Below are 26,950 nucleotides of genomic sequence, written 5' to 3'. Positions count from 1 at the left end.
CTAATGCCGTGATCCCTTAATACAGTTCCGCATGTTGTGGTGACCCCCAACCATAACATTATTTTCATTGCCACTTCATAACTGTTATTTTGCTACTGTTATGAATCGTCATGTAAACTATCTGATCTGCAGGATGTATTTTCATTCACTGGACCAAATTTGGCACAAATACCCAATATGCCCAAATTTGAATACTGGTGGGGTTGGGGGGGGGGGGGTCATGCGGTATTGATTTTATCATTTGGGAGTTGCAGTTGCTGGGATTGATAGTTCACATACAATGAAAGAGCATTCTGAACTCCACCAATGATGGAATTGAACCAAACTTGGCCCACAGGACTCCCCTGACTAACAGAAAACACTGGAATGGTCTGCTGGGCATTGATCTTGAGTTTTGGACTTGTAGTTCACCTATATCCAGAGAGCACTGTGGACTCAAACAATGATGGATCTGGACCAAACTTGGCACAAATACTCAATATGCCCAAATGTGAACATTGGTGGAGTTTGGGGAAAATAGATTTGACAGTTGGGAGTTGTAAATGTTGGGATTTCAAGTTAACTTACAATCAAAGAGCATTCTAAATTCCACCAACAATAGAATTGGGCCAAACATCCCACACAGATCCCCCCCCCCCATGACCAACAAAAAGTACTATGTTTCTGATGATCTTTGATGACCCCTCTGACACCTCCTCGCGACTCCCCCAGGGGTCCCGACCCCCAGGTTGAGAAACACTGTCCTATGATTCCATAACATTGAACCATGGCAGTTAAAGTGGTTTCAAATTGCATTCATTCTACAGTTTGTACTCTTTGTTTGGAATACAGCAGAATGAAGCACATGTGTAAGCTGAAGGCAACTGGAAGAGAGGAAAGGGAAAAGGAAACAAATATGAAAGGAATGAAGCCAGTCATACAGTCTTCTAATAAGAGGCCAATGAAGTTAAAGCATCACAACAAGTGATGTGGTATTGGACCCAAATAAGATATGGTGGGGTGATTAAGTCACATGCCACGATTACACATCTTCTGTTAGAAAGTTACCAATATACAATGGAAGGGAGCTTAATCGCAGAGAATGGAAGGGTGGATCCTGATGCATGACTTAGTGCTGCTACCTTCCTGGGTTCCACACTCCAAGTACAGCAATGGATGGGTGGAGCTACCTACCTTCCTTACAATGCCTTCAAACTAGTCTTACCCTGGGAAATTCTGGGAAATAAAAGTAATGGGTAGATAAAGCAGCCCAGCCCTGCCTGGAATCCACTGCCATAAATATGAGGGCCCACTGGGAAAGGAAGAAGGTGTTCAGTGTACCCTTTGCTCAAATAATAATAATAATAATAATAATAATAATAATCCTTTATTTGTACCCCGCTACCATCTCCCGAAGGACTCGGTGCAGCTTGCAAGAGGCCGAGCCCAAATACAACAATAAAAACAGCAGCAACAACAACAACACAATAACTCAAAAAACAAAGCAATAACAATTAACAACACCCAATGACGCAATTAAAAACAATGGCCGGGCCAAATGTAACAATTAAAATTAAAAGTGCTGGGCATGACAAGGTGGGGTGTTTGGAGGGGGATGGGGATGCAGATATCCTGGATCTCTGATAAAGTGCGTTGGGACATAATGCTAGGAGTTTCCTTATTCTGGAAAGGCACACTGGAACAACCACGTTTTCAAGCTCCTCCTAAAGATTGCTAGCGACGGGGCCTGCCTGATGTCCTTAGGGAGAGTTCCAGAGTTGAGGGGTCACCACAGAGAAAGCCCTATCCCTCGTTCCTACCAATCGCGCTTGCGATGCAGGTGGGATTGTGAGCAGGGCCTCTCCAGATGAACGAAGAGATCGTGTGGGTTCGTACACAGAGATGCGGTCACGCAGATAGGCGGGTCCCAAACCGTTTAGGGCTTTGTAGGTAAGCACCTGCACCTTGAATTGGGACCAGAAAATGAATGGCAGCCAGTGGAGCTCCTTAAAAAGGAGGGTTGACCTCTCCCTATAAGGAGCACCAGTTAACAACCTGGCCGCCGCCTGTTGGAACAATTGAAATTTCCGGGCCGTTTTCAAGGGCAGCCCCATGTAGAGTGCATTACAGTAGTCCAATCTGGAAGTGACTAAGGTGTGGACCACCCTGGCCAGATCAAAGTCTTCTCAAGGCCATACAATAAGTTGGTTCATGGGCCTACACACGCTAAAAATGGATAACTCAAATGGAAATCTCACCAAATTTGTGGAATTAAAGATGTGCAGAGGTTAATAAAAAACTGTATGGTCAGATGGGCAGAAAATATAAGAAGACCTATTCATCTGAGAGAATGGGAAATAATTTGGAATGAGAAGTTGAAATATACATATGCAATCAGGCATGTAGCCGGGGGGGGGGGGGGTTGAGTCCCCCTCCCCAATTTCTCATGGTGGTCCGCAAGAAGGCCTTACTGGTACATTATTTAAACTGTTATGTTTATTCATATCATGATCTGATCACCACGCTCAATATATCCCATATGCATGGGGGTATTGGGGTAATGATACAAAAGATTTGCTAGGGTAGACCCTCTTTCACTCAGACTCAGCCTCTCACCCCCGCAATCAAATCCATCTCCCCCCGAAACAAAATCCTGGCTACAGGCCTGTATGCAATGGATTTAAAAGAAAATTAGCTTAAGATGTTTCATTGATGGTACACTACACCTAAAAAAATAGGTTTCATGTATAAAAATATGGACAAAAAGTGTTGGAAATGCCATGAGGTTGAGGGTAGTTTTTTCCATATGTGGTGGTCTTGTAAGAAATATCCTTGCTGCCGTCAAATTTTAGGTAAATAAAATTTCCTTATTTGAATCTGAAGTGAGTTCTGAGTCAGAACTCACTTCAGATTCAAATAAGGACATTTTATTTACCTAAAATTTGAAGGCAGCAAGGATATCATATGCAAAAATTTGGAAAATGGATAAAATTCCAGAAACAGAGGATTGGATAAATAAGTTGCAAGAGATCAAAGATATGGACAAACTAACCTTTTTTTCTTTTCTTTTCTTTTCTTTTTTTTTTTTTTTGAAGAAAAGCGCGGAAAAACCAATAAAAGGGACAAACTGGTCATCATTTGAAAATTACTTAAATGAGAAGAGTCAATAGGACAAACAAGTGATAAAACTATCCTCTGGGACGTTTATTGGGAATATATTTTAATTGCCTCTTTTTAGGCATATGAGTGAAAAGGAGTCCTCAGAGGGAAATGAGAAGAGACAAATTTAAACTAAAAAAGCTGGTATATATTACAGGCAAAGACACAGAATGGAAGTCAAACAACTATTTTATTTTTATTTTTATTTACTTTTTTCTTTCTCCTCCCCCCCCCCTCTTTTTCATTGATTTCTTAAATTTCCTACTATCCTATAACCTAATGTTTTCCCACTTTCCTTGTAAATTTAAACCAAAGTTTATATATATATATATATATATATATATATATATATATGCTTTGATATTGCTTTGATATTTTTTCCCTTCTTTTATGTATATGTATAACCTCATAAAATTTCTATTAAAAAAGATGTGCAGAGGTATATGGAGTTCTTAGCCCAAACCATCCAGGTGAGGAAATCATAGGAACCTTTTCCTTGCACCTAAATGTCCATTGGTATCAGATGATTGACTAGGTCAGAGGGGTGGGTTGCTATGTGAGCCTTTCCAGTACCAATTGAAATGTGATTTATAAACCAATTCTAATCCATGTCACATCCATCAAGCAATCCTTCTATCAATGCCCATTTTACAGAAGCAAGACCTCAACTGACTTGCTGAAGGCCACATAAATTCAGTCTTTTTTTTGTCATGTCAGGAGCAACTTGAGAAACTACAAATCGCTTCTGGTGTGAGAGAATTGTCTGTCTGCAAGGACGTTGCCCAGAGGACACCCGGTTGTTTTGATGTTTTATCATCCTTGTGGGAGGCTTCTCTAATGTCCCTGCATGAGGAGCTGAAGCTGATAGAGGGAGCTCATCCATGCTCTCCCGGATTTGAACCTGCGACCTGTCAATCTTCAGTCCTGACGGCACAAGGGTTTAACCCACTGTGCCACCAGGGGCTCCAATTCAGTGTTGACTTGAGGTTCTGAACACTGTCTCCAAGCAATGTTCAGATCCTCAAGCAGAATGGGAGATACTGCCCATCTATATAAATAAAAATGTAATGTTTGTTTGTGGGATTAACATAACTCAAAAACCACTGGATGAATTGACACCAAATTTGGACACAATACACCTAGCAGGCCAACGAGTGACCATCACTCCTTAAAACATTGAAAAACACAGCAGAAGAGACTTAAAAAGCCAAAAAATAAAATAAAAATACATTACAACGTATGCGCATAACCACATAAATACACATATACAAACACATATACACACACAAAACACATACACAAAACTCACACAGACTGGGCCACAGCAACGTGTGGCACGGGACAGCTACTTTATATAAATAAAAATGCAATGTTAGTTCGTGCTACCATCAGAACTCAAAAACCACTGGGAGAATTGACACCAAATTTCGACACAAGACACTTAACAGTCCAATTTATGTCCTCTACTAAAAAAAAATTGATTTTGTCATTTGGGAATTGTCGTTGCTGGGATTTATAGTTTACCTACAATCAAAGAGCATTCTGAACTCCACCAATGATGGAATTGGGCCAAACTTAGCACACAGGGCTCCCATGACCAACAGAAAAAACTGGAAATGTTTGGTGGACATTGACCTTGAGTTTGGGAATTATAGTTCCCCCACATCCAGAGAGCACTGTGGACTCAAACAATGATGGATCTGGACCAAACTTGGCACAAATATTCCATATACGCACATATGAACACAGATGGAGTTTAAGGGAAATAGACCTTGACATTTGGGAGTTGTAGTTGCTGGGATTTATAGTTCACCTACAATCAAAGAGCATTCTGAACTCCACCAATGATGGAATTGAACCAAACATGGCATACAGGACTTCCATGACCAACAGAACACACTGGAGGGGTTTGGTGGGCATTGACCTTGAGTTTAGGAGTTGTAGTTCACCTACATCCAGAGAGCACTGTGGACTCAAACAATGATGGATCTGGACCAAACTTGACACAAATATTTCATATGCCCAAATATGAACACAGATGGAGTTTGGAGGAAATAGACCTTGACATTTGGGATTTGTAGTTACTGGGATTTATAGTTCACTACAATTAAAGAGCATTCTGAAACCCACAAACGACAGAAATGGGGCAAACTTCCCACACAGAACCCCATGACCAACAGAAAATACTTAAGGCCATGCAGTCCAACTCCCTTCACCAGGGCAAGAAAACGTAATCAAAGCCCTCCTGATAAGCCATCCAGCCATAGATATAGATAGATAGATATGATTCTCTCTCACACACAAAGATATAGTATCATATATTTGAAAGAGACCCTTAAAAGAGGACTATGATGTTATGCATATTCCAGAGTAGGCAAACCAGACACTCTCCACTTCAACACTGACAAAGAAACAACAAGAAATACTGTTTACTCACAAGCAGAAAGAAATTGCATATATTAGAAACCAACACTTTCTCATTACTTTATTTTCCAGATCACCAGACTGGGCCACAGCAACGCGTGGCAGGGGACAGCTAGTTATTAATAAAACTACAGCTTTTTGAAAAATAAATACAGCACTCTATCCATTGGTCCACACTGATAGTTACCATGGTGATTCAAGTGACCTTAATCTTGAATAAAAGGCAGAAAGGTAATATACAGTGATATATGCAGCCGAGCTTTAGAATAATTGTGAATCAAGTACTGGATGTTTAATTATTAATTGAATAAACGTGTACACGGCACTTTTTTCATAGCATGAAATGGTGATCCCTTTCATCCCAATTATATATTTTGTTCTTTTTCAGAATAAAAGACCATGTCACAGGGACAGGGCTCTTAATCAATGGAGTAAGAAAACTGGCATCTAAATCACCCTCATTAGGAAAATGCGCTTATGAATTTTCCATGCAGACAGAAATGCTGGACTCAGGCCATACAATAAGTTAAAGCAGAAATGAAATATATATAATCTATATTCTGGGGGGAGTAGGGATGAAAGGCAAGATGAATGAGCCAAGCACTGTTTACCAGTACATATTTGATGCAGCTAAAAACTGTAGTCCAAATGTGAAGAGAACAGCCAGTTCTCAGTGGATCAACCAGCCAATGGCACCTTCCTGGCAACTTCTTGCTCCTTCTGTGCAATGTGCCAATGTACGCCATGCTCTGCAACAATTAATTTCAAATAGGCCTGCAGCAAGCTATTGCCAGAGAATTGGGAATTCGGGCCATCAAGCTCCATATAAAGCTTGGCATTGTTTTCAGCACAAAATGACTTTTCAGGCATAGAGTGATGAGAAATTCCAGAGACCATAGTAGAATCTAAATCTCAATAGCTGGCAAGCAAGCAGGTGGCTTCGCTTGATGGAATAAAGCTAGGATTTGGATGTTAAAAAATATAGCACTTGGATAGGGCCAAAGGTTAGAAGGCTTGAACAAGGCGGACTGGTGACTTAACAGGGAGCAAAACAACCTGCAATAGCGTTCTGTACCCCCCCCCCCCCATGGGACAGTAGATAATACAGGTGGAGCTTTTGCTTGCATTCTAATTATAGTTGAGGATGTTGTATAGGTAAATAAGTGAAATAGGAACCCTCATAGATGCTTCCACTAATTTATAGAGAAATATGTGAGAGGAAGTCATAGGGAGGAGGGAGCGAACTTGTTTTCTGCTGCCCTGGAGACTAGGACGCAGAGCAATGGCTTCAAACTACAAGAAATCAAACTACAAGAAAGGAGATTTCATCTGAACATTAGGAAGAACTTCCTGACTGTGAGAGCTGTTCAGCAGTGGAACTCTTTGCCCCAGAGTGTGACAGAGGCTCCTTTTTTGGAAGCTTTTAAACAGAGTCTGGATGGCCATCTGTCGGCCATCTGATGGCCATTTTCCTGCTTCTTGGCAGGGGGTTGGACTGGATGGCCATGAGGTCTCTTCCAACTCTATGATTCAATAGGTTTTCTGATATCACCAACCTGCCTCTCTCAATTCAAGCAGAGGTTCCAGAATGGCTTCGTAAGAAGTACATAATATAACAATAATAACTTTATTCTTGTATCCCACCACCATCTCCCCAGAGGGACTTGGGGCAGCTTACATGGGGACCAAGCCCAGTTAGACAAAGTTAAAATATGGCACAATAAATATACATATTATTATTATTATTATTATTATTATTATTATTATTATTATTATCTTTATTTGTACCCCGCTAACATCTCCCAAAGGACTCGGTGGGGCTTACAAAGGCCTTGGCCTTCAATAAAACAACAGTATAACAAATACAACAATAAAACTCATAAAGCAAACCAATAAACATTAAAGCAGTAATAGTAAAACATGAAAACAATACATCATGACACATTTAAAACTAGGGCCAGGTCAAATGTAATGAATAACATTAAAAGTGCTGGACATGACAGGTGAAATGCAAGGATTTTAGGGTAGGTGCGATGTGCAGTCAATCTTAAATCTCTAGTAAAGTGCATTTGGGACATGATGCTGGGAGTTTCCTATTCTGGAAAAGCACAATGGAACAGCCACGTTTTCAAGCTCTTCCTAAAGACTGCCAACGTTGGGGCTTGTCTGATGTCCTTGGGGAGGGAGTTCCAGAGTCAGGGGGCAACCACAGAGAAGGCCCTGTCCCTCGTCCCCACCAAATGTGCTTGCGACACAGGTGGGATCATGAGCAGGGCCTCTCCAGATGAACGGAGGGATCATGTGGGTTCATATATGGAGATGCGGTCACGCAGGTAGGCGGGTCCCAAACCGTTTAGGGCTTTGTAGGTGAGCACCTGCACCTTGAATTGGGACCGGAAAATGAACGGCAGCCAATGGAGCTCCTTAAACAGAAGGGCTGACCTCTCTCTGTAAGGAGCACCAGTTAACAACCTGGCCGCCGCCTGTTGGACCAGTTGAAATTTCCGAATGATTTTCAAAGGCAGCCCCACGTAGAGCACATTACAGTAGTCCAATCTAGAGGTGACCAAGGCATGACTTCATAAAAACATATAACAACATCATAAAAACATAATTAAACCAAAATTAATCATACAACAACCAGTGGCCAAACATAATAATGTTTCTGAGCTAAATGTGAGGGAAGGCTTGTAATACAACTGCTGACGGCAAAGTACGTGAGGTGGGTGATAAGGCTAAAAGAACCAAGTCAGAGTAGTACAGCATACACAAGCATCCTGAGATCCCTTGTAAAGCAGCAGCAGAAACAGTTCACTAAGGCTAAAGCCAACACTCTTTAGAAACCCACTATTACAAGGATGTTAAGTTTAATGGACTGCAATGTTGTTTGAAGTATACTTGTCACTGTCAATACTTTCTGCATTCAGGATTGCTCTAACCTTATATCCTGCAATGAACTGTTCAGATTCTACTCCATGCATATGATGAGGGGGGCTTGAACCTACAATAGTACATGCTATAACACTAGCCAACAGACAATTTGGGGCCTCAAATGTTAGCCCTGTTTCTAAGTATATTTGACCTGCTGATTTAAAAAATGGCACCAGTTTTTCCCTATCAGCTCTAGTTTTTGAGATACAGAACACATGGCATCTACCAGTCGTCATCTATTTGCCTATGAGAAAACATGATAACCATATCCAAGAAACTAGAGTTGATGCAGTCTATCCAATGCAATTTTCTGAATCAGTGTCCCAAATAACCCCAGGAACAGGCCTAAAAACCAAGACACCATTTTTTTTATTTTATTGGGATGTGTAATGAATGAATTACCAAGGTGCCCTACAATTCTTGAGGGTTTTCACTCTGGCTCCTTGAGGCACATTTACAACATCATTCTGGCACAAGTACCAAATAGAAAGGAGATACTGCCCATTATTAATAAAGCACCAGCTTTTTAAAAAAGAAAAAAATCTGTCTATTAGCTTCATGCTTTGGCTTTTTCACACAAAAAACCCTGTTAATTGCTGTGGAGATTGATCCAAAACCAACAAAGCATCAGCTGGAGCCATTTCCTACTGAGCTCATTGGCAACTCAAGCTGTAATTCCAGAGTAAAACACATGAAGAAGGCAGTAACTCTCCTATCAATGTCTCTAGGTCAACCACTCAGTTATATCAAGCTACTCAGGGGGGTGAATGCCCAGCGTGAACATCAGTTGCAGAGAACCAGGCCAGCTAAGTTCAAAGTCAGATTTGAAAATTTTCTAAAAGGCATAATTATTCTGTTCCTCCTCTTCTTCTGTGCCTTCCTCTGTCTTTCTTTTCTTCCTTGCCACTTTATTTATTTATTATTATTTATTTAAAACATTTATATTCTGCCCTTCTCACCCTGAAGAGAACTCAGGGCAGAGCACAGCATATATACAGCAAACATTCAATGCTATGGCTCAACCCTATAGTAACATGGGAGTTGTAGTTTTACAAAATTTGGTAGCTTTCTCTGTCAAAGAGTACTTACGCCTTATGAAACTATAACTTTCATGATCCCACAGCATTAAGCCATGCCAGTTAAAGTCACGTGAAACTGTATCAATTCTATGGATCCCAAGTTTGAAAAAAAAGGAAAGGAATCCACCAAAAATCTAAACAGGGAAGATCAGCACTCCATTTCCAGTTTTGCTAGCACACACAAGAAAAAAAAAAGCTGATTGCAATTCTTAAAGTTGGAAATATACCTCCTCCCATTTTGGAGGCTACTAGTATTGTCACATTTCCCCATTCCCAAAAAGGCCTCATATGTCACAGAGTATAGATTTTGCTCATCCTATTTTTTTTATTTCAAAGGGAAATAATATATATTAGGCATTATAGATCTGTACGTAGTCAAAGTTTAGTGATTGTGGTATAATTTATATATACATATTAGAAAATGAATTTCTACTTTTTTGTCTTTGTATTTTGCCTTATGGTTTGCATTATTGCTTTTTATGTCTGATAGTAAATTTTGTGTTTGAATATTTTTTCCCCCTGAATAAAATCAACACATGCATCCGCCATAGTAGACATTTATCTCCATCTTTAATATTAAAAGGTAATAAATAAGTCCCTATCTTTCTTAAAATTGTTCAACAATTTCTCCTTAACATGATCAGCTTGTCCATCTCAGTTAACTCACATATCTTCTTGCTTTGGGGTAGTGTTGTCTTTCCATTTCTGGGCATAGATGATCCTCGCTGCTGTATTCAAATACAGCAGTGAGTAATAGTTTTCCCATGAATTTCATAGGGTTTCTTCCCCTTCAACCACACTGTCAAATTCAAGTCACAACCTCATTGCTTCAGCTAAAGAGAAACCTCAAAAATTATAAATTGGCATTGACATATTCTCAGAGACCCATAAGGCATATATTCCAGACAACATTCTTTACAAATAATAATGCTGAAAAGTCAAACCTTCTCACTTATTTTCAATAACTGCTCAAGCAGAAACTTAGTGTTTACCCAACCTGAAAGCCATTTATGGTTTCATATTCAGTATTATTCAAGCCTAAACACTATTGCTTAAGTAAAAAAAAAAGTAATTTCATCTAGATAACATATCTCTTTGGAATATACCACTTTACACACTTTTTTGTTCACAGATCACTGACATAATAGAAACGAAAATATGTGTTGATAGAAACAGCTTGATCATAAAAACAAGCAGTTCTTTCTTTCAAGCTGGAAAAAGATTCCAGTTATTATCATACACATTCAAAGAATTCAAAAGTGACGTTGTTTACTATATTTCTGTTGCAGATGTGAAAGCATACTAGCAATTTGGCATAACTAGGTTTCTGCAAAGACGGGTGCTGAAATTTGAAATACCACCGGAACAATATGCTTCCTTTTTATTCCCGAATTGAGAATAATACTTTTCTTGAAGTCTTCCATGGTTTTGCTTCCTTATTGGTTTTGTTTCCTTACATCCTGTGTTCAGATCTCAGTAGATTTCTCCACACTCAAATCTCTGGCCATCTCCTAGATAAAAATAGGTTGAATGTATTGTCGAAGGCTTTCATGGCCGGAATCACTCAGTTCTTTTTCGGGCTATATGGCCATGTTCTAGAGGCATTTCTCCTGACGTTTCGTCTGCATCTATGGCAGGCATCCTCAGAGGTGAGGTCTGCTGGAGCTGGGAAAAAAGGGTTTTCTATCCATTTCATGTTGTATACTGTTCACAGTATTTTGAAGCACATACTTCTATTGCTTCATTCTCACCAATATTATTGACATATTATGGTAATTTGGTTTCCAACTGATGTAATTCCCATGCCTCAGAACAAATACAAAGAGATGGAATGTGGTTATTCTTCCGTTTCTACACTAAAGCATTTGAGCTTCTGAACTGAAAATGAGTGTACACATATACATATTAGGGAGAATACATTCTGCAGAATGTGTGCATACATGATCCTTTTCCATCTCTGCTCTGGCTCTCTTGATGGCTCCATGGGATTTCTCACTTGTTGCCACTTATGGCTGGAACTCCCTCCTAGACTCTTCACTACACAATTTCTTCTCTTCCCTCGGGATCTTTTTGGCAAATTCCATTTTATATTTACTCCAACTAAGGTCTTTATTGCATGAGATAGGCAGACTGATTTTTGGTGACAGACCTTACAGCTTCTCTGCCTCCTCCCCATCCACCCTCAGTTACAAAAGAGCAAAAGCTGTTAATAACTGCTGATTCTGCAATGTTCCTGTAAAGAAGTTGATTAGAAATTGTATTATTATAACTGTATTTATGTTTGAATTGGTTGCCCTAAGGCTGGAGCGGCCTAGCTGTGAGAGATGTGTTGCCATGGAAACAAGGCAGAAGAGGAGGTGGGAGGAGCTTAGAGAGAAAAAGATTTAGAAAGTGACAGTTAGGTTCAGTCAGGAGGAAGAGACCCTGAGAGAGTAGCAGAGTCAGATAGGGACTCTGAGAGAGTAGCAGAGTCAGGGAAGAGACTCTGAGGAGTGAAGAAGTATAGAGTTAGTTTTTTAGTGTTCGTGAATATTTCTTCAGCTAGGGAGCTGAAGGGGAAAACCTCGTTAGATTACTTTAGTTAGAAAGAACTAACAGAGGCTTTTTAGGATCGCCAGTCGGTGGAAGACTGGAGATCAGTGATTTGATCCAGTATAGATCAAACAGTGAGAATATTCACAGCAGGGAACACTGAATAATAAAGCGCTTCACTACAGCAAGAGTTTATAAGTTGTAACATCAAAAGTCTGAATTGTATCGCAACCAAGTCATATTGTAACCATCAAGTATATGCCAAGCTTAACATCTTCATATTGCAACAATATGCTTTGTTTAACAATAAACTTGTTCTCTTTGGTTTTTAAAACTGCCTCATCTCCATTAATTTTACGTTCTGTGCATCCACTCTACCAAAATTACCTCACAACACAAACTGAGACTTTAATACCAGCGTCTCTTTACATTTTGGTGGCAGTTTAATTAGCATTGTCGGAGGTTCTTTACAATTTTTGGTGGCAGACGACGGGATACGTTTAACAACTGATCAAGTGCCTTGGGACTATTTTAGGAATAAGTTGTGAGGTAAAAGTTATTGGAATATGGCTACCAGGCGACAGAGAAAGCTTGCTGAGGAAACAGAGGGAGACCAAGAAGGAAGTTCGGGCTCTGAAGCAGAAACGGAGCCAGTGCCTGTGTCAGAAATGGCTTATAAGTACAAACTAGAGATGAAACGATTGGAGATGGAGGCGAAACAAAGAGAATTTGAAGAAAAACAAAGAGAGAGAGAACTGGAGATGGAGGCAAAACAAAGGGAAAGAGAATTTGAAGAAAGACAAAAAGAGAGAGAACAGGAGATAGAATTGAAGAGAATGGAATTTGAGCTGCAGAAGCAAATATTAGCTTTGTCTCAAACATCCAGTGACATCCAGGAAGGGAGATCTGGAGTGGATACCCCAGATTTGATAAAGAAATTCCCTAAATTTACCAAGGACGACGATCCAGAGAAATTTTTAATCTCTTTTGAGAGATGTTGTAGAGATTTTGGGGTTGCTAAGGAAAAATGGATGACATACCTAAGGCCTCAGATAAGTGGAAAGCTCTTACAAATTTATGGACAAATGCCTGAGGAGTCTTATGGAGATTATTATTTGTTTAGGAAACAAATTCAAAAAGAGTTTCGATTAACTCCTGAATACTACAGATTTAAGTTCAGGACCCTAAAGAGAGATAAAACCCAAAGTTTTGCTCAGGTGGCCTCTAGATTGTCTCAACTGTTCGATAGTTGGCTAAGGACATCTGAGGTGGAAGATTACCAACAGCTGAGAGAACTTCTAAAGCTGGAACAATTTTTTCAATTAGTGCCTTATGATATTCGCTGGGTGATTCAGGATCGCAAACCATCCACTATAGTAGAGGCAGCGGTTATGGTGGATCAAATAATGACCCTAAAAGAAGGATTCAAAAGGGAAGATCTGCCAAGTGATAAAAGAACAAACAGGCAGCCATTTTATCAACAACAAACGCGCCCACAGCAAGAAAAAGGTTCTGACATAGAAAACACCACCTGGAGGAGGCAGGGTGTAACAAGACAAACTGCTCCTGAGGGAAAAAGAAGGTGCTTCCAGTGTGGAAAGTGGGACCATATAAAGTATCAATGTCCCCTGTTAAGAAAAGAGAAAAAAACCCTCTTTGTGAATAAAGTAAAAGAAACACAAAAAGCAGAACCAGATACTTTGTCAAAGGAGAGTTCAGAATCAGAGCCTCAAGAGAAACAATGTTTGTTCATCTTGTCAAACAACCCATCTAAAGATTACTTAGAATCCATTTCCATTGACAACAAAGATGTGAAAGGACTTCGAGATACAGGCTCTGAAGTATGTATAGTACATCCAGAAATAATACCTCAGAAATTTCAGCGGCCTACCTCTGAAATAAGATTAAAAGGTTTGGGACCTGCGATACCAACAGCAGTAGTGACTTTGCCAATAGAATATGGAGGATGGAAGGGTTGTGGGATTTTGCAGTCAGTCCTGACATACCATACAGATGTTTAATTGGAAATGATCTGGCTAAGAAGATTGAAAACTGGAGGATGACGTGTGAGGAGGAAGAATATAATAACAACGGAAGCCCTGATCAAAAAACCATGTGTTTTGCCATACAACAGGATGGGGATGAGAGTCCGGAATCCAGCGCTACGGTTGCTGAGCTTGTTAAGAAGACGGGAGGAGTTGGAGAAATTCGGCAGGAACAAGGAGCCGATGAATCTCTAGAACCTCTATTCGCTTTGGCTCAAAACCCCACAGTATCGGCAAAAGGACAGCCCTCCGAGTTTGTGTTAAAGAAGGGTGTCTTATATAGAGAAACCAGAAATGTGAAGTCAACAGAAGGGTCAGTGACATGTAATCAAATTGTAGTGCCTCAAAGTTTTAGAGAACAGCTGATGAGGGTGACACACGAAAACCCTCAAGGTGGACATTTGGGTGTGAGGAAAACCACAAAAGAGGAAGCTAAAGGAAAACGAACTATGGATGTGACAGTAGAGGCTGATGCGAGTTCAGAATGTCCAGGGGTCTTCTGTGAAACAGGGATCCATGCACCTGAAGGGCTAATTGAAGTTAGGATGACTTCTAGACATGATTTATCCACTATAAAAGTTCCAGATGATCATACAAAAGAAGTTCTAAAGATTGGAACTATAGCTGAAAATAAGAGTCTAAGTGAAGCTTATCAAAGAGCTGGCATCAACAAAATGATGAATACAAGATTGTACCCTATGACAGATGATGGTGAAGAAGAGAGACATTTTGCTGAGAGTAAAACATTAGATCAACTCTTCCTTGCTAACTCTGAACATGTCGATAAGCCTACCTCTGAGGAGAGGGTGAACAGAAAAAGAAGATTTGGCCATGTGTCGGAAGAGAGATCTCCTTTATCCTTGAACAAAGAAGAAAGAGAGAATAAAAGCCAAGCTGATAGACTGACAAGAAAACTAATATACACAGACTGTATTGGTGGTGATAAAAAGAAAAAGCTGCAATTTCTAGCTTTAGAAGTTTGTCCAGATAGCAGTGATGAGCTTGCCATGAAGAAGGACAGTATTTGTGTTCGTTCTTCCAAGGACAGTGAATTCTCTTCAGTGCCAAGAAAAGATGTTCGAGGGATTCCAGATACTTCACTAAAATCTGATGCTACATTAAAGCAAGCTGTTGTTCGAGCCCTGAAACTCGATGGAAACAGAACTGTTCCTGATAATTGGAAGGTCAGATTAAAAGAAGAGACCCCAGCAAAAGAGAGAGCAGAAAAGACTTGCAGACATCGTGTGAGGAAGAAAACCGTATCTCCAGGTCATCGGAAAGACATCAAGGGACAAAAGAAGAAACCTGAAAAGAAGAAACGAAGAAGTGGAAGAAAGAAGCTAAAAGATCATCATAAAGAGACATTGCTGTGGACAGTTGGTCCAGTACAACTGCGGTTGTGTTTGAACCATGGGACATTGGACACTAAGACATCTATGTCAATGATCAAATGTGGGAATTTAACTATTGTGTGGGCTATTAATAAACTGGGACCATATGTATGGAGAAAAGTTGTGGAATGGTATATAGATAAATGTCTTGTAAATTGACCAGACTAGGTAGAAGGTCAATTGTATATGTTAATGGGATAGAAGCACATTTGGACAAGGATATTTGATATTGATATGGAGAATTGAATAGATAGAAGATGATCACAGATAGATCTAAATTATATAAAGGTAATGTATGTATGATATAGTATAATATAGTATAGTGTAATATTTTAAAAAATGGGTATACTGTTTTATTGCAGACTTATAAAATATATGTTGTCATTACAGTGGTGAACTGTATATGTTTCATACCATAGGTATAAGATATAAACCCATTATATTAAAGTGTGGTAGGTATATACGTTTTGCAATAGGCAATAAATATTTACAAACATATATATAAAAATAGAAATGTTTAGATAGATTGTTTATATGAAAAATGTTAGAAATGTGAGACTTTGATACCACATCCATAGATGATACTAGAATTTCGTAAGGTTAAAGGTTTGTATGTATGTATAAGTTGTAATGTATTTAACCATAATATGTTTGCATTTCAGAAATGGTGTGTATGTATATATTGTTGGATAATATGTGGAATTATTTTTGCCCATTCCGGGACTGAGAATGGTCCAAAAATAATTTTTTCTGGGGGGGAAGGTGTAAAGAAGTTGATTAGAAATTGTATTATTATAACTGTATTTATGTTTGAATTGGTTGCCCTAAGGCTAGAGCGGCCTAGCTGTGAGAGATGTGTTGCCATGGAAACAAGGCAGAAGAGGAGGTGGGAGGAGCTTAGAGAGAAAAAGATTTAGAAAGTGACAGTTAGGTTCAGTCAGGAGGAAGAGACCCTGAGAGAGTAGCAGAGTCAGATAGGGACTCTGAGAGAGTAGCAGAGTCAGGGAAGAGACTCTGAGGAGTGAAGAAGTATAGAGTTAGTTTTTTAGTGTTCGTGAATATTTCTTCAGCTAGGGAGCTGAAGGGGAAAACCTCGTTAGATTACTTTAGTTAGAAAGAACTAACAGAGGCTTTTTAGGATCGCCAGTCGGTGGAAGACTGGAGATCAGTGATTTGATCCAGTATAGATCAAACAGTGAGAATATTCACAGCAGGGAACACTGAATAATAAAGCGCTTCACTACAGCAAGAGTTTATAAGTTGTAACATCAAAAGTCTGAATTGTATCGCAACCAAGTCATATTGTAACCATCAAGTATATGCCAAGCTTAACATCTTCATATTGCAACAATACGCTTTGTTTAACAATAAACTTGTTCTCTTTGGTTTTTAAAACTGCCTCATCTCCATTAATTTTACGTTCTGTGCATCCACTCTACCAAAATTACCTCACAACACAAACTGAGACTTTAATACCAGCGTCTCTTTACATTTTGGTGGCAGTTTAATTAGCATTGTCGGAGGTTCTTTACAGTTCCCATCACCAACTTTGGGCAATGGAGCTGTTCCTCTTCTGTACAACCATAATTGCACTGAAGTTATGTCAGGGAGTGAGATTGTCCAACACATCCCTACAGATCCTTTTGTTTCTGAGCCAGGATTTTTTTTTTAAAAAAAATGTACAATAGTATCTGGCTTTTCAAAAATTAACCATAGCTGGAACTGTGATATTGCTTTAAAAATCATGGAACTGCACCGGGACAGTGGCACAGCTGGCTGGGAGTCAGCTGTGTTAAAATTACTACTGACCTGAAGGTCATGAATTTGAAGCCAGCCCGGGTCGGAGTGAACTTCCAACCAATTTATGTAGCTTGCTATCGACCTTTGCAGCCCGAAAGACAGTTGCATCTGTCAAGTAGGAAATTTAGGTACCGCTTATGTGGGGAGGCTAATTTACGACGTCATAAAAATCTCCGGCAAGTAGTTGCCTTCAGGAAGAGCTGTTCTTAGCCACGCTCACCTCGTCCTTCTGCATCGCCCTTCACCGCCAGCCAGAAAAGGGAAACCGCGAGATTTTAAAACTAACAAGGAAGGGAAACTGCGAGATTTTAATACTATTTGTTTAGGCTTTCTGACTTTGTCAAAGTTACTTAATGGTTCTGGAGGGAGGGAGGGGCACCTTCCATTAACAAAGCAAATGAAGCGATTCGGATTTCTGCTATTTTCGATCTTTTTTTCAAGAAAATTTCAAAAATCATTTCAAAATCGAATCGCCAGCGCCCCCTATATATGAAACGAGTTTAGAACCATTTTTTTTCTTGATCACCCAAGCCTAGTAATCAGTTCTTATCTGAGTGATGGGACTTGTCTTTTTTTGTGTTTCTTCTTCTATCCCATCATGAGATAGTCTTTGAGCTCTCCCAAAGTCAAAGAGCATGGTGGAACCAGTGGAAGAAATGAAATGGTAAGTGGAGGAATCTTGGAAGTTTTCAAAGTCAGGATAACAGAAACTTTGCAGATTTTGTTGGATTCAAGTCCATAGCCTGAAGAACATTCTATAATTCAGAAACCTTTACATGGTAAAGTTGAATTTTCAAAGTCTGTCTTAGAAAACCCCTTTTCATTGCTTCCATGAGATTCCCCCAAGCACAACAGAAAGCAAAAATATCTGCTAGTATGTGGGATTGTACTGCCAAATCAAGTACATTTCTTTAATGTTTACTTCAAGACCATGAACAATAAAGAATACTGCCATAGGCTCCAAAGTTTGTGAGGCTCACAAACATCTGTGAGGCTCACTATGCCTGCCCTAACTGTACAGATCCCATACTGAATGGCAAAAAGAAGAAATAAAACAAGATTAAGATGAACACACAATGTGAAAAGATCAATTAAAATTTCAGAAAAACGTGAACTCCTTAAAAGCATAAATAAGTTTCCTCACAGTGCTGATATTGCAGTAATAACTGTGGCGGAGAATGGGTACGCAAATGCATGTGCAATTGGAGGGAAGGGGGAAGCAGGGTTACCACCAATATTGATCTGCTTTAGCTATAGGAATTAGAATGATATAATCACAGAATCATAGAGTTGGAAGAGACCTCATGGGCCATCCAGTCGAACCCCCTGCCAAGAAGCAGGAATATTGCATTCAAAGCACCCCCGACAGATGGCCATCCAGCCTCTGTTTAAAAGCTTCCCAAGAAGGAGCCTCCTCCACACTCCAGGGCAAAGAGTTCCACTGCTGAACGGCTCTCACAGTCAGGAAGTTCTTCCTAATGTTCAGATAGAATCTCCTCTCTTGTAGTTTGAAGCCATTGTTCCACGTCCTAGTCTCCAGGGCAGCAGAAAACAAGCTTGCTGCCTCCTCCCTATGACTTCCTCTCACATATTTATACATGGCTATGATCAGGGCCATAGCCAGAAAAAAATTTCGGGGAGGGTTAAAAAAATTTTGGGGGGGGGAGTTTTGAAATTTTGGGGGGGGGTGAAATTTTCAGGGGGAGGTGAAACCTGCCTCTTAGGTCATGCTGAAGCAAAGAGCACAGCAGGGGGCAGAGCAGCCTTCAATAGCCTGCAGCTCCACCCCTGTCAACCACCTCCACCAAGTCTGGCCTCCTTAATGAAAGCATTCAACACCACCACCCCAACTTGGTTGCTTCGCTACATCAGCTATTGCTGCAAGTAATGACAGTGTGAATAAATTGTCAATATTTGCTTGAGATAGTGCTTGCAGTTCTAGAGGGACTCTTAATTTTTTGCGTCTCATAGACTTGGCATGGGGATTTGGTTAACCAGTTAAAATTCATGAATAAATGTCGCAATTCAGAGTAGGCTTCACCTTGCTTCCAAACACCACCACACAAGAGCTGTAGTTTTACAGTTTATTGAGGGAAAAATCCAAGTCAAAATAAAGAATTAGCATTGCAAAGTTCCAAAGATTAAGGTTAAATGCAGGATACAGTTCCAAAGATCTTCAGGTAAAGGCAGGAGACTTAATCCTATTGGCAAAGTTCAAACCAGAGTCCCAGGTACAAGCAAGGAAACATTTGCTCCAAGAGTCACAATGCAAGAAATCCCAAACGTACCGCTTTCCAGGCTAAGGTTATTCCATGAAGCTTTCAGGCTAATAAGCTACGTTGAACTGACACTTTCACAGAGTTTCCAGAAGGCCTAAATACCTCCCCAACATCAAAACATGAAGCTCTCAGCATCATAAACACGTTACGACGACCTTGCTAGCCTCCCGTCTGCTTGCCAGATGCGAACTGTGCCTGATCAAGGCAAGCTTCTCGAGCCAAATCCTTATCTATACTTTCTGTATCATCGTGGGAAGGCAGTTGGCCGCTATTTCCTTCGTTAAAATTCCTTTCTGGTGAAAACAGCTTGGTTGATACTGCACTATCTGTGAGAGCCTCAGAAGCAGGCTCAGAAATTTGAGGCACAGACGAAGAGCCAGGAAGGTGAAACCGAACAGGAATCTGAATCCCATCATCCTCATTGTCAGAAACTAGCTCAGCCACAACAGTAAACCAGGTTTATTTTTTTTAACCTGAACCCCTAACCCCTCCCCCTCACTACAGGCCTGGCTATCATCTCTCCTCTCAGCCTTCTCTTCTTCAGGCTAAACATGCCCAGCTCTTTAAGCTGCTCCTCATAGGGCTTGTTATCCAGCCCTATTAGAATTGTCTAAGCCAGGGGTCCTCAAACTAAGGCCTGGGGACTATATACAGCCCTCTAAGGTCATTTAACCGGCCCTCTGAATGACTTGAAAGCACACAACAACAACAACAACAGCAGCAGCAGCAGCAGCAACAGCAGCAGCAACAACAACCCTATCTCATCATCCAAAAGCAGGCCCACACTTCCAATTGAAATACTAATAAGTTTATATTTGTTAAAATTGTTCTTCATTTTAATTATTGTATTGTTTTTAAATGGGTTTTTTTTGCACTACAAATAAAATATCTGCAGTGTGCATAGGACTTCATTCATGGGTTTTTTTTCAAATTATAATCCTGCCCTCCAACAGTTTGAGGGACTGTGACCTGGCCCTCAGTTTAAAAAGTTTGAGGACTCCTGGTCAAGGTTATTCTGTGTAAGAGAAGATCGTCCCACCTGTGTGAATCAAAGAGACTATAAAGAAAAGTGAGGTTGTTTAGTTGATGTTATGTGAAGCTAGCCAAAGTAATACTTGTAGCTTTCATCTGAGTTTTTCTCAAGGGAAGGTTTAGTTCAGACTCACCAAGAGAGGAGACTCTGGCAAAAAGGCCAGGCAAAACTCATAGGACTCTGGATGGCGCTTAAACATAAATAAAAAAACTAAGACCAACAATCCTCAAAAGCCCTACAAAGACTATCTAGAAACTAACATTTTCATAAGATTCCTGACCCTAAAGTTCTAATTAAATTATTGATTGTGAACTTGGCTGCTTTCCTGGTAGTTTTTAATGTAACAATTAAAGCAAAGTTAAGTAACCAATGCTAGGAAGAAGATGCTACAAAGACAGCGTGTAAAAGGTCATTTTCAGCATAAATTTCTTACTAGAGAGAGGAAAGATTTTGCATTGGGAGAACAACCTAGTTCAGTTGATATTTGTATAGTACATACTATAAACTTTAGTACAAGCTGAACTAAAAATAAAAATAGCAGTTCTTTTATCTATGTCTTTTGGTTTTAGCTGTAGAATCTCCAGAATGAATTTCAAACATAAAACAGCAACACTCACTACCGCAAGGAAACTATAAAGCCCATTCAGCTAACCTTAAGTGAAGGAAGAATTCTTAAATCATTCAATATGATCATATTTTCTATGCAATTGTTAGCCAAGGAAAGTGCATGTTAGACCATAAGGAGCCTTTGGGAGGATTAGGATATTCTTGCAAACTTTTCACGATGCTATCTAGCTTTCAATTCCTGTGATCTTCTATTGCAGCCTAATCATGTGATGTGCAAGGTATGGACAACTTGTGTTTACATTAGGGCACAAGATGGAAAACTAGATGGACTTGAATTATGTTCAATGGCTACCAGAATGACCTGGATTATGATTGCGGATTGCGTGGTTTCATAGTGATTGTAATGTTTTCAAAATGTTTTAATGTATTTTAATGTTGAATTTAATTTCAATTTATATGTTTATTTAATTGCATATTGTTGTTAAGGCATTGAATTATTGCCTATCTGTAAACTGCCTTGGGTCCCCTTCAGGGTAGAGAAAGATGGGATATAAATATAGTAAATAAATAAACTTTTGAGCACATAATTTACTTTATAATAATAATCATAACCAGCAGCTGGAAAACGTTAAAGTAGATAGCTCATCATCATCATCATCATCATCATCATTTAATAACTTATTAATCACCCTCCATCTGAGAATGCTCCAGGTGATTTACAGCTAAATTACAAAAGATAAAATACATACATACAAAAATTAAAAATCATCAGAGATCGAATGCTCTAGTAAAAAGCCAGGTCTTAAGTGCGAGAGTTAAAGGCCCTAAGTCATGCATGGCTCTCAAGTAGGGCGGCAAGGAATTCCACAAGGCAGGGGCAGAAATAGAAAATGCCCTGCGCCTGGTCCTTTCCAAGTGCACTTCTCTAGGACCCGGTATATGGAGTAAGTCACGTTGGGCTGGTCGTTGCGACCTCCGATGATGGGAGAAGGAGAGGCACTGGTGTTATATGGCATTTCATGGGCGTTCTTGTAGTAACCTGGCTGCCGCATTCTGAACAATACGAAGCTTTCGGGTCGTAGACATCAGAAGGCCCACATACAGGGCGTTGCAATAGTCCAGCCTAGACATGACCGTGGCATGGATGACAGTTGCCAGAGCTTCATCAGATAGGTAGGGTGCCAGTTGCCTCGCTTGTCGTAGATGGAAAAAGTCCTGTTTGCTGGCAGCAGCGACCTGAGTTTCCATTGTCAGCTGTGAATCCAGGATGACACCTAAGCTCTTAACAGCAGTCGATGGAGATAGGGTGCCACCATCGAAGGTGGGTAATGGAGGAGTCAGACCTGCCGGGCGGCCATGCCAGAGAATCTCAGTCTTCGCCGGGTTCACCTTCAGTCTGCTAGCACGTAGCCAGTTTGACAGAGCTTCCAGACATATGGTGAAATTGTGGGAGTTAGTTGTGGGAATTAAAAGTCGAGGTTTAAAACAAAGTGTTACAAGCATAAACGATTTTGACCAAATAATTGTAACAGTGCAAAGAGTTTGACTTTTTAAATGGTTTGGGGGTTACAAGTGGAATTTCAGAACTATAGGGTGATCAATGAATTATTGTTTTGGATATCTGTGCTGTAGCAGATATGATCTTTTTTAACAAAAGTTCAAAAATGTATGTTGCCTTTTTTGGCTTACAGACAATATTTGAGCACATTCTCTAATTTTTCTGAAGGTTCTTCAAGTTAACTCAAATCAATGAAATGTGTTTTTGCTTAATTCTTTCTCATAAGCTCACTGTTATTACTGATGCTTTATATGTGTTTTTTGATATGTTTGTATTCACTTGACGCTTTGAGTGCTTGCCTTTTTGTATGTGTAAACCACCCTGAGTCCCTTCGGGGAGAGAGGGCGGTCTAGAAATAAACAATCATCATCATTGGTCTGCTCAAATTCCTTTCTTGGTTTGGTTTGGTACTGAATGGAAAACCTCTGTTTGGTTATCAGCTAATTTTTATATCTGAAGGTAGACAAATTCTAAACATAAATTTCCTGATATTTGAAGGAAGGAAAGAGAATAAATTTAGTAGAGCTGTGGCAGTTTGTCAAAATATATTGACTTCTAAATACTAGGCATGGTTAGGTCCAGTCGGAATCTTCATTATTTGGAATAAAGTTGGAAAGATTACCTTTTTGAAGCGATTTTGAACTTTTTTAGGAAACCGGAAGTCCCCTTGCTCTTCCAAAGCTAGTCTCGCCATTTTGTTTCCGACTCAGGAAGTGAGTCAGAAATGATTCAGCTTTCCTCCTCCCCCCCCCCCCCCCCACTTCTGGTCCCTGGCCTCGGCTCAAGCCAGAGAAGCTATAAACCAGAGAAGGGTGAATTAAATTTCCTCCTGTTTGGTTTTCCTGCTTCTGGCTCAAGTCAGAGAAGTGAGTTGTAAACTAGACAAGGATGAATTTCCTCCCATTTGCTTTTCCTGCTTTTGGCTCGAGTCAGAGAAGCCAGTTATAAACCAGAGAAGGGTGAACTTCCTCCCTTTTGCTTTTCCTGCTTCTGGCTCAAGCCAGAGAAGTGAGTTATAAACCAGAGAAGGGTGAATTTCCTCTTGTTGCTTTTCCTGCTTCAGGCTCAAGCCAGAGAAGTGAGTTATAAACCAGAGAAGAGTAAATGTCCTCACTTTTGCTTTTCCTGCTTTTGGCTCGAGCCAGAGAAGCCAGTTATAAACCAGAGAAGGGTGAATTTCCTCCCGTTTGCTTTTCCTGCTTCTGGCTCAAGTCAGAGAAGTGAGTTATAAACCAGAGAAGGGTGAATTTCCTTCACTTGCTTTTCCCCGCTCCTGGAGTAAAACAACTACTTTCAAAGTAAAGACCACCTAATGAAACAGAAAATAACACTTTCAAACTATTAACGGAGAGATGGAGCCCCCGGTGGCGCAGTGGGTTAAAGCACTGTGCCGGCAGGACTGAAGACCGACAGGTCGCAGGTTCGAATCCGGGGCAGGGCGGATGAGCTCCCTCTATTAGCTCCAGCTCCTCATGCGGGGACATGAGAGAAGCCTCCCACAAGGATGATAAAACATCAAAAATCATCCAGGCGTCCCCTGGGCAACGTCCTTGCAGACGGCCAATTCTCTCACAACAGGAGCGGTTGCTCCTGACACGACCAAAAAAAAAAAAAAAAAAAAACACCGAGAGATCCGGATGTCTCAGAAGTTTTGAAAAGTTTTGAACATTTTTTTCTGTGAAAATCGGAATTGACTTTAGAATTGAACCATTAGCGCCCCCTACATCTGAAATGAGTTTTGAACCATTTTTTAATCAAACAAGCCTACTAAATACCTCTCCTGAAACATGTATATCACCCACCAGATTCTTTATTATATATTGCTCAAGATTGAAGTGATTAAGAAATAAATTACAACATTTTGTGAAAAGTAGCCCACTAATTCTAATTTTGGAATGCCATAATTAATATTTATTTCAGATTGCATTTCATTAGGTAAATAACAGTGTAACTTTAAATATGTCTGCTAAGACATGTGCTTACATTCCTATGTATACCACCTTACACCTAAGGTGGACTTACACCTAAGTAAACATGTATATGACAGTGTTCTAAATCTCACCAATGGAACCAGTTTATTTTCTACTGACATTATAGGATCTAAGTGACTCAAATATTAACACATCCAGGTTTCAAGCCTCAAATTGATTTTATGACTACTGGAATACACATGTAACAAACTTCTACAGTGCTGCATTCTCAAAGTATGGCTACTGTCTCAAGGCAAGATTGACTATGCTTTTGTGATTCACAAGCAGACAGCATTAAATTGATACACAGCAAATATAGATGCCATCATTCTTGACCTTGGTTTGCATGAGATTTTAAAGCCACCTCTTTTACTTGCCACAGCAGCTTCAAAATATGCATCATTTTGTTCATTCTGTGCTTGCATATTTGCGATCTTTTGACAGAAGCTTCAGCCCAGTGTCTCTGAAGCTGTGGTCCATACCATGCTAGACGTTTTCTTCTCATTTTCAAGGTTTCTACACATAATTATTTTTTACATCAGCTACCTATCATCTGCATCAAATCCATACTGCCCAGATGGCACCATTAGACTGCTCTCAGGGAACAACAGAGATAGAGTTCTTGTTCACCCAGATGAAAAAAAATATGACGCATTGAAAGTATAATGTACTGGAAGCATGGGTTTGCTATTTCTTTTTTCCACATTTGGGGGGTGGGGCCCCAATTTGTTCTGGGGTATGCTTTATAAAGTTGCAGGAACACAAACAGCATGAAAACTTGTAGCTCTCCTGTCTGAGCCTATATTCATATTTTTAAAAGAATGAGTGAAGGCAAAGAAAAGTGTGAAACAAATATGCAGTTGTTTAGTAAAGGCCAATGATGATAGATTCCCCTCCAGGGTGAAATGACTCATAACTTATTAGAGACAACAATGAGTTATGGATGCTGTGCTGGTTAAAGGGAAATCAGACATCCCACGCTCAAACTGCAAATGTTTGTGCATTTTTCTTCTTCTGGGTTTTCTCCCAGCATTACATTTTATTTAAAAGAAACAAAAAACTTACCACCCTGTACATGTAGAAAAGTGCTTCTCAGGGTGCATTTACATTGTCAATTTGATGCACATTCACTCCACTTTAACTGCCATGGCATCCTGGGATTTGTAGGTTGGTGAGATACCATCACTTAGGCAGGGAAGGCTCAAAACCTTGTAAAACTAAAATCACTGATTCCAGAGTGTTGTGCCATGGCAGTTAAAAGTGGTGTCAACAGGGGTGGCTCAACCCATTACGCAAAGTAAGCATTTGCGGTATAATTGATTTTGCCCAGGGGCGCTCTTGAGGCACTCTTGGGGAAAAATAGATCTTGACATATGCGAGTTGTAGTTACTGGGATGTATAGTTCATCTACAATCAAAAGCATTCTGAACTCCACCAATGATGGAATTGAACCAAATATGGCACACAGAACTCCCACGACAAACAGAAAATATATATCAGTGATTGGTTGGGGGGGGGGGGCAAAATACTGTTTGCTTACAGTTGAAAATTACCTAGGGCCGCCTCTGGGTGTCAAACTCCATTAATTCTACAGTGTAGATGCACCATCGATCAAGCTACTGTTGTTAACTGGCACTTTTTCCCCAATGCGTTAGGAATTGGGACTATAATTTTTCTGCTATTGGATACAATTCCTTTTTTTCCCTGGAAAATTGCCAAGAATACCTACTTGGAGTAGAACTGATGTAAAGTACACAGACAAATGTGTTATAAAGTACACAGAGGAATGCGTTATTCCTGCTACGATCCACCTAGGGCTCTAAGATCATCCGGGGAGACCCTACTCATTGTTTCCCCATTGTCGCAATTGCGTCTGGTAGGGACAAGGGACAGGGCCTTTACTGTGGTGGCCCCTTGGCTATGGAACTCCCTCCCAAGTGAAATTAAATCTGCTGCATCCCTCTTGACCTTCCGGAAACTAGTGAAATTCTGGCTATGGAATCAGGCCTTTGCAGAATTGACTGACTGCCCCTTGGATGATGATTCAAACGAACGACTTGAGTACTTGATGTTTTTATATTGTTTTATACTGTTTTATTGCTATACTGCTGTTAAATTATAGATTTATATCTCTGGTATGGGCACCATGGGGTGCCGATCCATTAGCCGTCTTGAGTCCCTCTGCGGAGGTTGAGATAGGACG

The 26,950-nt window shown here is 40.1% G+C and overlaps 1 protein-coding gene across 2 annotated transcripts in view; it reads right to left on the bottom strand.

Moving 5' to 3' along the window:
• The window catches only part of SPAG16 (sperm associated antigen 16), a 590,759-nt gene that overhangs the window by 228,807 nt on the left and 335,002 nt on the right, over positions 1-26,950 (bottom strand). The gene's annotated exons all lie outside the window — the stretch shown is intronic.

The sequence above is a fragment of the Anolis sagrei genome, chromosome 1 (assembly GCF_037176765.1).
Source record: "Anolis sagrei isolate rAnoSag1 chromosome 1, rAnoSag1.mat, whole genome shotgun sequence".
In the NCBI taxonomy this organism is placed as follows: Eukaryota; Metazoa; Chordata; class Lepidosauria; order Squamata; family Dactyloidae; genus Anolis; species Anolis sagrei.
The sequence above is the reverse complement of the archived record's forward strand: the minus strand, read 5'-3'. Positions and strand labels throughout refer to the sequence as shown.